The sequence below is a fragment of the Melospiza melodia genome, unplaced genomic scaffold (assembly GCF_035770615.1).
Source record: "Melospiza melodia melodia isolate bMelMel2 unplaced genomic scaffold, bMelMel2.pri scaffold_35, whole genome shotgun sequence".
Lineage (NCBI taxonomy): Eukaryota > Metazoa > Chordata > Aves > Passeriformes > Passerellidae > Melospiza > Melospiza melodia.
The window spans coordinates 3,683,427-3,695,540 of record NW_026948670.1 but is presented as its reverse complement, the minus strand read 5'-3'; positions in this window follow the sequence as shown (position 1 = coordinate 3,695,540).

Genomic DNA, 12,114 nt, shown 5'->3' with positions numbered 1-12,114 from the left:
TATTTCTTCATAACTGTCAAAGGAAGACCTCCTAATCAACTACACTGGAGCAGAGGGAAATCAAGGCAGAGCCAGGGTTTGTCAGGATGTGCTTGATCCTCATGAGCCTCACTGTGCATTTGGAGCTGAGCCCTTGAACATCAGGGCCTGGGAGGAGATTGCACAAACCTTGCCAGGAGTCAAAGGCAGAGGAAACACCCAAAGTGTCTCCAGGCATTCATGGCTCCCACTGAGGTCCCTCTCCAACACAGGCTCCTCATGGACTCCTTGGAGGAGAGAATTGGTGGCTAGGATGGTACAGAAACCTCTCAGACACTCAGTGTGGGAAGGAAAATCCAAAGTACCTTCAACACATTGAGTGTCTCAAAGCATTAATTGAGGCCCCTGGGATGTGGGCTAGGGGAGGATGCTGAGGGCAGGACAAGGGGCTGACAGTGCCCAGCCTGGCTGGGGCTGTGCCAGGAGGCCCCAGGACCTCAGGACAAGGTGTCTACTCACAGCCCTCAGTGGCACAGACCCTGCTGTGCCCCAGGGCACCAAGACTTGGCTTCTCTTTGTCCCCACCTGTCATCACTGCCTCCAGTTCTCTGCTCTGCCTGGGGCCTGGGGACACTTTCTCAGTCGTGTCCCTGACAGGGATCTCTTCAAAGTACAAGAAACTTCAGTGTTTCAATGGAACTCAGTTCTTGAGGGTTCTTGAGGGTTCTGTGACACCACAGAGCTGGTGGTGACATCACAGAGCTGGCTGTGATATCACAGACCAGGATGTGAGGCCATAGAGCAGAGTCTGCCATCATAGAGGGTGGCTCTGAGGGATCAGAGAGTGGGTTGTGACATCACCTGGTGGCTGTGTAACATCATAGAGGAGGCTATGACATCACAGAACAGATTGTGACATCACAGGGTGACTTTGTGACATCAGTCTTCTGTGATGTCACAGCATTGCTGTATGAAATCACAGGGTGACATAGAGTTGGCCCTGTGACATCACAGGGTCAGTGTGACATCACAGGGGTTGTGTGGCATCACAGAGATGGCTGTGTGATATCAAAGGGGCAGTGTGACATCACAGGGGCTGTGTGACATCACAGGGGTTGTGTGAGGGCACTGGGGAGGTCACTCTGCCCCAGCCCCCCTCACAGCTCCCCCCAGAGCAGTCCAACCCTGCTCGTGCACAGCGGGGTCTTCTGTCCCCCCGGGTCCCCCCGCCCCCGGCGCTGCAGCCTCCCCCAGAGGATGTTCCACGAGATCGACCCCAGAGCCTGACATGGGGACGGGGGGCCGGGGCCCTGGGGGTGGCACAGGGGGACAGGGACCCCCCGGCAGCGTCCCTGTGACCCCCAGGGCCAGAGCCTGGGCCAGGGCTCCTTCACCCTGCTACCAACGAGGGCTTGGGAGCGCTGAAAGAATCCCCGGCAAGGGATCAACAAAAAACAGATTTAATATTAAGGGACAGCAGCACAAAGTTCCTTGGCAAGAGCCACTCTGCTCCTGACTGGACACTTCAGGCACACCAGGGAAACAAAGCAACAACAAAAACAAACAGAATCCAGGCAATCAAACCAGAAATGAACTGAGAAATATCCCTGTGTGTGTGTGTGTGACACAAGTGAGGGTAAGGATAAAAGGAATATGGCCTAAAGGCTTAACAGGCCTCACACGTAACAGGACTTAAATTACACCTTAAATGTGACCAATACCTTAAACATCAAAGTTTAGCAAAACAACAGTACTTAACACTTTTTAACCTTACTTATAACCTATGACTTAGCAATTTAAAAGAGGAATAACACTTAACAATATTTAATTTAACCAATAACTTAAATAAAATGTAACAATTTAGCAAAAGAACAACTCTTAGCAGCATTTAATTTAGCTTAGACCTTGTGACTTAACCTTACTTACTGATATCTGGATATCTGACTGACTCAGCTATCCAAGGCACTCCAAGCTCTCAGAGAGCAGCATTTCTGCCACATTTCCCCAGCACAGGCACTCCTGTGTGCACACAGACACAAGGAGTCAGTGCAAGGCACCTGTGAGCAATTCCCCTGAGGGCAGGGAATGCTCCCTGTTGATCCTTTGCCATCTCCCCAGCTGGTGAAGGGCTGAGCCTGGAGGAGTGGGGGGATCGGCCCAGGCTCTGTGGTTGTTCAGGATCCCCGGGTGCAGCAAACGGGAGAGTTCCCAGCTGGGAGAGGCCCCACTCAGAGGGAGTCGCTGGCCCAGGAGAGCTCCAAGGGCTCCTTTTGGAGCGCTGTGTGCAGGGCCCCAAGAGAGGGGCTTCAGTCCCAGCAATGGCTCATCCTGGCCACACTTGGCATCAACAGCTTTCTTTGGCAGTGTGAGAACAGGGATCTTGTGTCACCGAGGGAGCAAAAACAGTTCCCAGTGCTGCTTTTAAAGGAACCAGGAGCTGGTTGGGCAGCAGCAGTGCCTGGAGCAGACAGTGTTTGTGATGAGCTGCAGAGGAGCTGAGCCCAGGGGCTGTTGGCCAAGGCACAGGCCCAAGGAGCATTTCTCAGCTGGCGGGGCGGCCTGAGAAGGGGAGGGGGGAAGGCAGGGGCCATGGAACCAAGGGACCATTGTGACACTGTGGGGCCTCATGGAATCATGGAGACCACTGTGACATTGCTGGGCCTCATGGAACCAAGGGGACTGTACTGACACTGTGTAGCTCCATGGAGTGTAGAGATCATTGTGACACTCTGTGACCCCATCAAACCAAGGGTCCATTGTGACACTGCGGGGCCTCATGGCACCATGGAGACCATTGTGACACTTTGGGGTGTCATGGGACCAAGGGGCCATTGTGACACTGCGAGACTCCATGGAGCCAAAGGTCCATTATGACATTGCAAGGCCTCATGAAACCATGGGGAGACCATTAAGACACTTCACACCCTCATGGAACCAGAGAGCCATTGTGACACTGAGGGGACTCATGGAATCATGGAGACCATTGTGATACTGCAGGGCCTTATGAAACCTAGGGACCATTGTGACACTGCTGGACCCCTTGGAAACAAGTCACCATTATGGCACTGTGGGGCCCCATAAAAGCAAGGGAACACAGAACAGCTCTGGCTGGTTTGGCCTCCCAGGGACCATCTGACTGGTCCAACTGACCTTGGCATGTTGAGGGTCTCTTCTCTTCTGCTGCTGAAACACTGGGGCTCCATCTTTTCCTTCCTATGGAAATGATCTCTCCTTTTCCAAGCAACCATGACCAGAATTGGGATTTCACCTCCTAATTTCCTTATATCCAGTGATTGTTCCAATAGGAATATTGCCAGGAGAAGTCTGGCTTGCAGTGGTTTCACAAGGGTCACTTCCCATCTCTCCTCAAACCACTGGGGAAGGCTCCATGCTTTCCTTCCCATGGAAAAGAACTGTCCTGCTTCTCCAGGTGCCTATGGCCAAGATTTGGCTTCCACCTCCAAAATTCCCATAATCCAAAGACTGCTCCCGGACAAAATCTGCCATTCCTGACAAGTCTGGCTGGCCTTGGCCTAGTCAGTCTCTCACCTGCTTTTCAAACATTAGGCTCTGTGCTTTCCTTCCTATGGAAAAGAACTGTCCTTCACCTCTAGGCAACCATGGCCAGAATTGGGATTTCACCTCCAACATTCCTTATTCTGATAGACGGGAGGAGATTGTTGGCTTGAAACATTTCATGTGTAGGGGAGGAAGGGGCAGGTCCAGCCTTGCCCTGCCCTGGAACCCCAAATTCCCCCAGAGCCTCTATGCCAGCCCAGCAGTGTCTGCCAGTGCCTGGCACAGCACAGGCAATGCTCCACAGCCACGTCTGCAGCCCCAGCCCAGCTCCTGAGGGACCAAATGAGCCCAAGTCCCACTGGGGGAAGGGCCCAGGGAGACCAAGGGGTATTGAAGGCTGACCACAAGGCAAGCACACATCTTGGCCCAACCTCCTCTTGGAATTTCCATCTGAACACTGCTGGAATCCAGGAGCTGGTACCTGTGTTTATGCTACTCTGGATCTTTTTTGCCTTTCTCTCTTTCTGTGTCTTCTTCTGTTTCTGTGCTCCTGCAAATGTTGAGTAACTTAAAATTGAGCAGGCTTAGAGTTTGTGAAGTTGAATGGGTCAAGTCAATGCTTTCAGAAGTGTTTTTTGTTGACTGACTATCTGTCATAGTTTGACATGAGAAAAATTTTAAAAAGTAATACAAAACTTTTTGTGTAACTGACAATCTGTTAAACCACTAAGATACTGAACACGTCTCTGTTCAACACAAATGTTAAAGACAAAAAATCCCAGGAACCTCATCTTTCTTTTCCAGTCAACAAAGAAGCAGCAAGCCCTGGCCCTGGCCCCCATCTCAACCAAACCAAACCAAACCAAACCAAACCAAACCAAACCAAACCAAACCAAACCAAACCAAACCAAACCAAGTAACCCTGCTGTGGGCTGAGCACCTTCCCCCCTCCCCAGGCTGCCCCCCTCCATTGGCCCCATTCTGACCAAACCAAACCCCAACAACTACCAAACAGGAAAACAAAAGAGGCTGCAAAACCCAACCAGAACAAAGCCAGTCATACAACATTAAAATCTTACAATCAAGTCCCCTCCCCCCAACACAACTAACACCAAAACCACTACAACCTACAACCCATACAAAATAACCCTACAACTAAAAACTTAAACACAAAAAACTACAAAAAGGAGCCAGAAAACCAGTCCTAATACAATCCAACCCCAACTTCCGCTGCAAGTTACCAGCAGATCAGGTGTAAACCCTTTCAAAACTTCAATCCTCTCTCAAGTAAAAGAAAAAAAACAAAATACAAACATTTAAAAGAAACCATTACACCATCAAAGTCAGCAAAGAACAAATTAAATACCCAATCAAAAAGAAGAAAAAATACCTTAATGTTAAAACTAAAATCCTCTTATAAACTATAATCAAAAACACTCCTTGACTTTGTAACACATAAAACTTAAAAAAATTATTCCAAATAATATCAAACAAAAACCTCCATATTAAAATGAACAAATGATAAAATAACTGTGATTTCATAAAAAGTTCGGGCTGAAAAAAAAAGTAATCCAGTACCCCCAGGAGAAGATCGCTATTCCCAGAGATAAAAATAATTTAATAAGGAAATAATAAAAACTTTTACCTTTGAAGAACTCATCTTTAAAACAATACCCCATAAGTTTACATGGCCCATCAACAAGCTGTAAAAAAGCTTGTAGCAATAAAAACAACTACACAATAACAAAGTTACCCAGAAAATTGTTAACCATGACAAAAATAAGAACAACAAAAAAATCTATTTTTTCCTCTTGTAAAAAAATCTCCATAACCTTAACAAGATGAAAAAAGACTTTTCTAGAAATAGCAAACTAACTAGAAATTTTAAGTTTTGTTTCTTTACATTGTCAGTAAAAAGAAAAAGTTGTAAAGAAAAAAAAGGACTCTACAATGTTTATTTTAATACTTACCACATTTTTTCTTTTAGTTACTTTTAATAAAATTTTCTTTATACCCTTTTAAAATTTTAGACCTACGTTACTGTTCTCCTAATCCTATCTCTCAACAAAATAAATTAATAAAGTATTAATTGACACTAAAATCCACCCTCATAAATATATTAATTAAAAAATGTCAAAATTAGAAAAATCCTAAATTAAAAAACCAAAACCCCTACAATGCCATATTAAACATTTTGCCAAAGTTTCTCTGATTTTGTAAAGATGCCAAAAATGACTGTTTGATTGTTTTGAGCACCTGAGAATCTCTTGGTGGTATTTCTCCAGTACATCCAACTCAGAGTACACAAATAATTGTAAATCCTTTTAAATGTCTCCTTGAGAGAGTTTTTTGGGGAATGGGGGTCAGGGCTGGTCTGTCCTGCTGGGCACAGCCCAGGCAGGACTTTCCCAGCCCCATTCCACACTCCATTTCCCAGCTGGAGCCGCTGGTGCCTCTGAGTTGTGCTGCCCCAGCCCCAGGGACGCTCTCCTTGTCTGCCCATTCCCCCACGGTCTCTGGGCAGGGATGGCCTCAGTGGGGGCTGCTGACATCCTCAGCACCTTGGAGGCTGCTGCTGAATTTTCCTGCTCCAGAGGCTTGCTCAGCCTTCAGCTCTTCAGTGCAGGAATTCAGTCTCCCAGGGCTCATTAACATTCAGAACGCCTTAACAAGCCAAGCCTCTGGGAATAATTTAGGTGTTCAAATAATTTGTGGTTAATCAGGCAGATTTCAAAAGTGTATTCAAACTGATTAGATTCTATTTAAAAAGACAGTGAGAAAAGATTTTTAGGTCTTGTTTCATTTTTCCCCTGTTCATAAATTAATATGTGCAATTTCCAGTTGACACGGAATCCAGGTACCTCCTCATTCAGTTTGAATAGATATGAAAATCAATACCCTTCATGGCTGACAATCAATCAGACTCTGTCCCTACCCCCACCCCACCATTTCCCCCATCCAAGCCCTGGCACTCAGAGCAGCCTTGTGCAAATCTGAGCTCCCTCCAGCCCAGGCTGCACCTGCAGCTTTCAGCTCCTTGGCTCCAACTCCCACCTGCTTTCCTTGGAGAAGGAGCTGCCCGAGACACAGAGGGATGTTCATTTCTTGTCAGCCAACAAAGCCAAGGGAAGGCACAGCTCCATCAACGCAACAGTCATTCCTCTGCTGGATATTAAATCCACTTTCCAGAGCAGACAGTCTCAGAGCAATGGAAAACACATTCTGTGCCCAGCACAGATCCAAAGGTCCCCCCAAACCCTCCCTGCCCCGATTCTGCCCAGATTTACTCTTTGCACACACGAGTCACAGGCTGAAGTCAGGGGCCCTCTACATTCCCAGATGGAGGAAAAGAGAGAAAGGGGACGAAGAGCTCTCCTGTGCAGAGCCAAGGTCCTCTCAGTTGAAAGGCACTTGAATGATCAGAGAGCACCTGGAGAAAGAAACCTGGGAGCAGTGGGAAGGACAAAGATCCAGCTGGTCTAGTGAAGATATATACTCAGATATGGCCATTTAAACAGGAGAGCTGAAAACATCTGAAGGCAAAGGGAGATGATAAACAAAATATTGGTGATGCAAGTAGAAGAGAAGATCAGCATTTCCTTTCCTGCCATCAGTAAACTTCGAGGAAGTTGCTGCTCCTGGTGGGAAAATTTTGTCATGTCTTAAAAGTACTCAAATGACGCAGATAACAAAAATGTGCTTCTATATTATAAAATAAATAGGGATTAACACCTGTGCCCCTTTTCAGGCAGGCATCAGTTGTGTGCCCATGAACAGGCAGAGCCACTTGTGCCCTGATGTGCCCAGATGGGATTGGAACTCTCAGAGAGCACCGAGGGAGAGCAGAGCACCTTGCAGGTCCCTGAAAGCCCCGCAGGGCTCCTGTCCCATGAACATCTGCCCTGCTCCAATCTGAAATAGGGCCCAGCATGGTGCTGGGATCATCAGAGAGCTGAGGTGTGTGCTGGAATTCAATGCCCTCCCCATCCCATAGCAGCCCTGCATTTCCCTCCTGCAGCCTTGGTCTCTAGCACAGCCATGGAGGCTCTTTGGGCTCTGGACTGTTGCTGCAGCCCCCAAGGGCAGCTGAGCTCTGCCTTTGGCACAGTCAGGCCTGGCCAGCGCAGGCCATGCTCAGCAATTGCTTGTGTGTGCCTGGCCTTGCTGTCAGCCCTGGCAGCGGCTGTGTGGCCCCTTTGTGGCCCTGTGCTGGCCCAGCCATGGTGGCCCAGCCCCTGTGCAGGCCCAGCCCAGGCCAGGAGCATTGCGGCTGGGAACGGCCCCTGTGCCGTGGTGCCCACAGCAGCCTTGGGGCTCTGTGCCCCATGGCCTCCCTGCTGGGCAGCCTCTGCCAGCTCCTGCAGAGCCCCTGGCACCTGTGGGGCTGCACAGACAGCCCTGCCCAGGGCCCTGCCGGCCTCTGGGCCAGCAGAGAGGCAGCCAGGGCTGGCCATGGCCAGGAACAGGCCCTGAGCCCCGCAGGAGGATGGAGCTGGGCCACAGCCAAACTCAGCCCAGGCCAAAGCTGGGCTCAGCAGCCAGGGCTGCCAACACACGGGCACAGAGGCTGGTGCTGACAAATGTCCTGGGCACCCTCCCTGCTCTGTCCATGCACCAAAGGGCACAGAGCAGCCTCCTCTCTGGGCCACTTGCCTGTTTGCAATGCCTTGCAAAGGCGCGGGCCCTACCCCACAAGGCCTGGCCTGAGTCCTGCCCCTGCACGCTCAGCCAGGCTGAGATGGATACTGATGGTTTCTGGGCGCGGCTCTCTGAGCCCAGCCCAGCTCCCTGCAAGCTCTGCCAGCTGCCCTGAGCTCTGGGCAGCACCAAGGGCCTCTCCCCAGCCCAGCCCAGCTGGCTCTGGCCCCACAGCTCTGCTCAGGCCAGGCTGCTCTGGGCACTGCCCCACGGCCTCAACCCCTGGCCAAGGGCACAGCAGCAGCTGCAGCTGCCACAGGACTCAGCCCGAGCCATGGGGGAAGGTGCTTGGCCAAGGCCAAAGGAGGCTCCCTGGCTGCCCTGCTCCCCTTGGACTGAGGTGCTGAGAGCTCTGCAGCCCCTGCTGCCATCCCATCTGCCCAGGGCTGTTGGAGAATTTTGCTCAGAAATGGCTTATAGAGTTTTGTTCAGACATGCCATAATCATATACAGCTGATGGAAAAGTAAAAGGCAGCTGTAAGCAGCAATTCTCAAGCCTGTTTCTGTAAACAACAAAGTTCTCAGGCACATTTCTGTAAACAGCAGAGTTCTCAGGCTGATTTTAATAACAAGTAAATATTCTGTCCTTGGCTGGTATGGGAAAGCAAAAGTGACAAACATGGAGGCCTTGAGAATGGTTCATAACAGGATGAGAAAACAAGTCTTGGTCTCAATAACAAACCACGGGTATTGAAAACAAAAGGAGGGGTTGATGTGTAATCGGTAATGAATGATGAGCTCGGGTTTTGCAATATGTATGAACTTAATTAACACTGTTATAAAATGTGCATGGTGGATCAATAAATCAGAGTTCGATGCTGATCAAAGGATGGGTCGTCTCCCTTCGCTTCTACAAATGGTGACACCCGATCCTGATACGGCAACGCACCACAAAGGAGCAAAGACACGGGTCAGGTCCGAGCAGCCCTGCCGGCAGTAAACGCAACAAAAGAAAAAGGGGTAAAAAAGAAGCTGAGACGCGTTGTGCCTTGGGTGTTGTACAGGCGAGCCTGACTGCTACATGCTGCATGGACCTTGAAGAGGCTGCAATCAGCGCTGACGATTTTAGGTATGGAAAGGCAAGAAGCATATGAGTTATTTACTGCCTTTTTACAAAAACAGCAGGTTAAGGGGATAGATTTGCAGAAGGGTTTACCAGGGCTTTTGGCTGATGGATATGCTAGGGGAGTTTTTATTAACCCCCACACGGTTCACGAGTTAACGGAATGGTGTAAATTCAGTGATTTATTATGGGAGGCTACTTTAGATGGTGATAAAATTGCCAAGAAGTTAGGTAAATTATGGTGGGTCGTTCACAATGAATTACTGCAGTTTCAGGCCGAAAAAAAGGCTGCCCAGCAGGCTAACGCCGCTCATGGGTGTAATAAAGGATACGATCCGGACAGGGGATTACCATTAACCCCTGCAATGAGGACGGTTTTATTACCTGCTTCGCCACCCTCTTCAGCAAGCCAGGCTACACAGAGCACTTCTGAGGCTCCCGCACCCTCTGAGCAACAGCAGCCATGGCCGAGACCCCCCGATGAGCTCCCGAAAATCAATCAGCCGATCCCTGGGCCAGAAAACGACCTAGTGAGGGCTATTGCGAGGGAGCGACGGGAAGCTTGAGCTGCTCTGGCAAGAGAGGCAATGGAAAAGGGAGATCAGGAGATATTAAGCGTTGCTACTGAACTGGCTTGCCCAGTTATCTTCAGTCCTCAGGATGGGGGGGGCATGCAGGCGACTATTACCGCTATTGATTGGAAATTGTTGTCTCAACTATGATCTACTGTTAGTCAGTTTGGAGTTAAAAGTTTGGAGCCAGCCAAACAAATGTTAGATTATATTTTTGACACTAGCCTCCTTCTCGTTAATGATTGTCGTGGATTAGCTAAATTGATTTTTACTCAACATCAGCAGCTGTTATTTAATGCTCATTGGCAAGGGCTTGTTAATATGTGTGGCAGTTCAGAGGCAGCCAGGTGACCCCCTCCATGGCATCACTGTTAATGAGCTTATGGGCCTGGGACCTTTTCTTCGTACCGAGGCACAAGCTCTATTGGGCCAGGAGAAGTGCCGGGAGGCTGTGAGGTTAGTTAGACTTGCTATAGAGAGGGTAAAGGAACCAGGAGGGGTACCCATGTAAATGGGAATTAAGCAAGGGGCAGAAGAGTCATTTGGCTCATTTATTGATAAGGCTGCTGCCGCAATTGAAAGAGCTGGGGTGCCAGAATATCTTAGGGGGGCATTACTCAAGGAGTGTGCTCTCCAAAATTGTAACTCTACTACTAGGAGAGTGCTTAATGCTCTGGGTGCCAATTGGACTACAGAGGAGGCATTAGAGAGGATGGCTTTGGTGCCAACAGGAGCAGAAGCCTTTGTAGTAGATGCAATCAAACAATTAGGGCTAGACTTACAAGAACAGGCAAAATCCTCTCAAAGTCAGGTGTTAGCTGCTCTTGCACCTCTTCAAACGTCAGCAGCACTGCCTCCGATGGCTAACTGGGGCCAAAAATGCCACTCGGACACCTACAATACGAGTGCCTGCAAGCAGAGACTGGGAAGTACGAACTGCAGGGACCACTCACCGGCTCAAATTGTCGCTGCAGCATCAGCACCCTCTCCTGTCTCCAACCTGACACCACAGGGTGCCACCACGGGGGGGAGCGGAGCCGCCGCGGGGGGAGTGACCCGCGCCGCCACGGCTTCAGCGCAAATGGAGCGCACGCCTCACCCAGCGTGGGGGGGTCGCCCCCTCCGACACAAGCGGCGGGGGACCAGAGCGCTTTTCCAGCGCTTCTCTCTCTGCCCCGCAGCTGGCAAAAAGCTTCAGTGTTAGACCTAACAGCCGTAATAAATGTGACTCTTGTCAACAAAAAGATCCCTACTGCAATTAAGAAACCAGTGATAATAAACAAGCGACACCAAGGAGCATTACTATCCAGACGTTCCTTGCCTAAGTTAAAAAGACCTTTTGTTCTCCTGGCAGAGACTGTGAAACAGAAATCAGCCTACTGAATGCGTGGGTCAAATTTTGGCCCATTTGGCTTAGCATCCGTTACGCTGTCAGAATCACTCGCATTAACATGGCTCGGTCGGTGGAACATCAAACTCTGAAATTGTATTTCGAAAAATTTAAAAATGTTAAAAATGTGTTGAAGCGATTGTATGGGTGAGATGTAGTGACTGTGCTTTTTATGTTCTTTGAGATTTGCTTGGATGTGATAGATGCAAAGGCAAGCACTGAATTCAAAAGAATTTTTCCACAGGTATACCTTAAACAAACTCCTTATGTAAAAATGCTATAGCAAACAAATGAAGAAAGTTGTTTCATCTTAGTATTTTAGAATCAGGCCTGTAAGTAAGTTATAGTAAATGCTATATTCTATTTCTACAGTAAGTTTTATCCGTTGCTAAGTAGTTTAAGTTAAATTATCTATTAAGTGCTGTTAAATGTTAAATACTGTTAAGGTTAAGTTTTGTTAAGTTTATCTTCTGTTAGGTTTAAGTGCTGTTCAGTTTAATTTCTGTTAAGTTCAAGTGTTATTAAGTTTAAGTGAAGTTAGATTCTGTTAAGATTAAATTATATTAGGTTTAAGTTATGTAGAATTTAAAGTCAGTTAAGTTCTGTTAAAGTTAAGTTCTGTTAAATTTAGGTGATTTTACATGTAAGTTCTGTTGAGTTTAATTTCTGTTAAGTTTAAGTGATGTTAAGTTCTGTTAAGTTTAAATATTTTAAGTGCTTTAAGTTTAAGTGCATACCCCTTTTCCACCACTCCAAATTAACAAAGGACTGAGAATTGCTCAGCTGGTGCCACATGAGCCAAATGACTAAGGGATTACAGACTGTAAAAGGACAAGAGAGGGGGGAAATGGTTTTGAATTCACCGGAGGACTTACCTTACTGACTTTGAACAT